This window comes from Neofelis nebulosa, chromosome 13, assembly GCF_028018385.1.
Source record: "Neofelis nebulosa isolate mNeoNeb1 chromosome 13, mNeoNeb1.pri, whole genome shotgun sequence".
Classification (NCBI taxonomy): domain Eukaryota; kingdom Metazoa; phylum Chordata; class Mammalia; order Carnivora; family Felidae; genus Neofelis; species Neofelis nebulosa.
Window position 1 is genome coordinate 12,146,276 of NC_080794.1, and position 4,089 is coordinate 12,150,364.

At 49.6% G+C, this 4,089-nt stretch overlaps 1 long non-coding RNA gene across 2 annotated transcripts; it reads left to right on the top strand.

Moving 5' to 3' along the window:
• Nucleotides 1-916: 916 nt before the first annotated feature.
• On the top strand, nt 917-3,835 carry LOC131492607 (uncharacterized). Of its 2 annotated transcripts, none has more exons than XR_009252161.1 (2): nt 917-1,391; nt 1,799-3,835. It is a non-coding gene; the product is annotated as an uncharacterized LOC131492607 (long non-coding RNA). The 2 variants fall into 2 exon arrangements; XR_009252160.1 differs by having other exon boundaries at nt 917-1,348.
• The last annotated feature ends 254 nt before the right edge of the window (nt 3,836-4,089 follow it).

Below are 4,089 nucleotides of genomic sequence, written 5' to 3' on the forward strand. Positions count from 1 at the left end.
AACACCGTGACGCCTCCGAGGTGGAAGATGACTTTGCCCTATAAATACAGCCCCTGTTCAAGCCATTAAAGAGCGTGTGGACAAACCAAACTGAGAAAGGGAGAGAGCAGGGTCGGATGGCGGAAAGAACCAGATTCCTGGCACCCGAAACATAGTCCCGTAGGAACATGGAGGGTGGCCATGAAAACGGACCCTTCCCTAGATTGTCAGCAGGAAGGACACAGAAGGAATGACGAGGAGCCCAGTGCAACCTCCCACAGACCCTTCTGGGCTGTAAAGCTTCTCCCTTTCTGGGGTTTATGCTTTCCATTCCATCCGTCTTTCCACATACTGACCGCCAGAGACAAGCCAGGCACTGTGTTTGAGGCAGAGATGAAACAGACAGACAGGGCCCTGCTCTCTTAGACAGAACAGAGACAACAAACAAACGGAGAAGCACGTGAATGAGTGAGATCGTCTTAGATACCATTAAATAGCCTGATTCAGGGACTGCCCGAGAGGGAGGGGTCCGGAAAGGCCTTTCTGAGAGAAGCTTATCTGAATTGAGACAGGGGCAGTGAGGAGGACTCAGCTGGAGAAGGTGCTGGAGAGAGACACCCTGAGCAGAGGGAAGGATGTGCAAAGGCCCTGGGGAGGGCAGTAGGGCTGGTAGAGGGCTGGGGTTGGAGAAGCAGGTCGGGATGAGGGCAGGGGTGGACAGGAAGGGCCCGCGGGCTCCTGAAGGCCTCAGTGAGGAAGACCAAAGTGGGCAGCCACCTGGTACATCATGGTGGACTGGAGACTTTCCCCTGAGCTGGGGAGGCCATTTCTCCCAGAACAGAACCCGGAGGGAGCTCGGCCCCCAGAGAGGCAGCTCCAGGAGCCGTGCTTCCAGAGAAGGGCCAGCAGGTGGCTCTCTGAGAAGATGGCCCTTGCTTTCTGCCACCATGGCTGACGCCTTTCCTGTTCTAAGGTAGGAGCACTTTTTCCCACTGAGCAAAAAGCTCCTTTCGCAAACATCCACTTTGCTGGGCTTTGTTTTTAACAAAAGGAGCCCATAGCACCCAGTACAACGGGGCTGTCCAGGTGACTCACTGTCTTGCATACTGATGGGCTCCCAGACAGCTCCCCCCAGCCAGCTGGCCGCTCAGAGCTCCATTCCCAAGCTCCCACTTTTTCAAAGCCCTGTGCTCAACCCGACTGGCTTGGTCACCCTCCTTTCCAGACGGACAATCCTGGGGAGAAAGTAATGCCAGGCCACAGGCTCAACTCCAGCTCTCCACAGAGCAGTCTTGCCCAGGAAATAATGGCTTCGAGGCGCTTACAGCCCCGGGCGGTGCATACAAGCAGGAGGAACAGAATGAAAGAGGTAGGCAACTGTTTGTTGCTTTCACCGAGATTTCCTCGCAATGGTACGTTTGCTTGTGTGTGTGTGTGTGTGCGTGCGTGCGTGTGTGTGTGTGTGTTTAAAGAAAGGCAAGAATTGCTCCAGACCTCTTAACAGCACTTGCCACAGTTGTTCGGTGTGAAAGAAGGGGCTTCAGGGACTGGCACACATCAGGAAGCAGAAGGCTACAGGACTTGTCAGGGAGTCCGTGGAATCCATCAAGGGGCCACAGGTCATGATTCAGCAGTTCATTTTGACAGCTTCCACTGGGGCAGATACAAGGTAGACATGACGTTGTATCTGCCTGAGCCCCCCTCCAAAAAAAAAAAAAAAAAAAAAAAGAAACCACATCCAGGAAGGGGCCTGGGTTGATTGCTTTCAGCACTGAGGAGGAAGAGAGGCCTGCCATGCTAAGTCCGCCTTTTCCCAAAGGGCCACGGATGTCCTTTCTCCAACGTCTGGGAGGATGAAGCAGGACAGGGAGCCCACAAACTGTCGTTGAAGACGTGCTCTGCCTGCCCCTGCTTTGCTGGCAACGTGCGGTGTTTGGACAAGATTGTCACAGTGTTGAGTTGGAGAGCCACCACTGGCCGAGTCTTCCTCTGGCTTTGCTCTGGCCGCATCTCTCTCCAGACCCGACCTTTCAAATGGCTCCCAGCTGCCTCCACGTTCAGCCAAAAGCCACCGGCCTGGACGTTAGGCCCTTCTTAGCTTGAACTGGCCTCTTCCCCTGGAACGCCTCCCTGGATCTCTTCACACCCGAGAACATCCACCATCACTGGTTTCCAGAGCACCTGAACTCCCAGCCCTTCCCACCCTGATCACTGAGTGACTGAATTGGAATTAAATACTTGTTTAGTGTCACCCCAGCTAGACTGTTGGGCTCTGCATGGGGAGGGACCGGGTCTTTTCATTGAAGCACTCAAAGGAGCGCTTTTAAATTTAAATATATTTATACTGGGGCACCGGGGTGGCTCAGTGGGTTAAGCCCCACTTAACTTTGGCTCAGGTCCGACTTCGACTCAGGTCATGAATCTCACGATTCGTGGGTTCGAGCCCCACATCGGGTTCTGTGCTGACAGCTCAGAGCCTGGAGCCTGCTGAATTCTGTGTTTCTCTTTCTCTCTCTCTGCCCCTTCCCCACTCGTGCTCTGTCTCTCAGAAATGAATACACCTTAACAAGATTTTTTGATAAATAAATAAATGTTTGTGTCTCGCTCAATGGCTGACTGACTTGAGGTTCTGCAGGGATGTTCCATGCCCTGATTTCTCTGGACACACACCTGTGTTCTGTCAACATCTGCCACTCCCTGAGTGGCCTTTACTTTCCTATCTCTGTGACTTTGTTCATGTGATGCCTTCTTCTTGGAGTGTGGATATCCTTTCCATCCCGTTGCAGGACAATCGGAATTACAGAAGGCAGGAGGCTAGTTCTTTTACTGAGATGCAGTTTCACAGACTATAAAATTCACTTGTGATTTTTCCTATAGTCACAAGGTTGTGCAGCCATCAGCACTAACTCCAGAACACTTCCATCACCCCCAAATAAACCCCCTACCCATCAGCCACCATTCCCTACTCCTCTTCTCCCCCCCGCTCCTGGCGATCACCGATGCTCCTGTTTGTCTCCATGCATTCGCCCATTCTAGATATTTCATTCACGCAGAATCATACATGTGGCCTTTCATGTCTAGCTTCTTTCGTTTAGCATAAGGTCGTCAAGGCCCATTCATACTGTAGCAGGTGTCACTCCATTCTTCTTCACGGCTGAATCATATGTCATGAGACGGAGGTCCCCCTTTTTATTTCTTCCTTCATCAGTTCATTTGGATTGTTTCCATGTTTGGGCTCTTATGAATAATCCTGCCAGGAATATTTGTGTACAAGCTTTCGGGTGAACATCTGTTTTCAGTTCTCATGTGTATATACTTACAGGAGGAACTGTTGGGTCATGTGGTAACATTACATTTAACCTCTTAAAGAATCACTGAACTGTTTTCCAAAATGGCTGTACGATTTAACATGCCCACCTACAATGGATGAGGATTCCAATTTCTTTACGTGCTTGCCAACACATGCATGTTATTGTCTGTTGTTGTTGTTGTTGTAATTACCATTCTAGTGAATATGAAGTGATATCTCATTGTGCTTGCAATCCCCTGATGACTAATGATGCCAAGAATTTTTTCAGGGTCATTCTACATTTTATTTACAGAAATGTTTATTCAAATCTTCTGCCATCTTTAATTGGGTTATTTGGGGCGCCTGGGTGGCTCAGTCAGTTGAGCGACCACCTTCGGCTCAGGTCATGATCTCGCGGTTTGTGAGTTTGGGGCCTGCATCAGGCTCTGTGCTGACAGCTCGGAGCCTGGAGCCTTCTTCGGATTCTGTGTCCCCCTCTCTCTCTGCCCCTCCCCCACTCATGCTCTTCCTCTGTCTCAGAAATAAATAAACATAAAAAAATTTTAATTGGGTTGTCTTTCTGTCATCCAATTGTAAGAATTCTTTATATATGCTGGATAGTAGCCCTTCATTAGATACATGATTTGCAAATATTTTCTACCATTCCATGGGTTGCCTTTTTGCGGTCTTGATAATGTCCTTGAAACACAAAACTTAAAGTTTGACAAAATCCAGTTCACTCTTTGTTTTTTTATGCTTTAAGTGCCACATCTAGGAGACCATTGCCTAATCCAAGGCCACAAAGATCTACATCTTAGAAA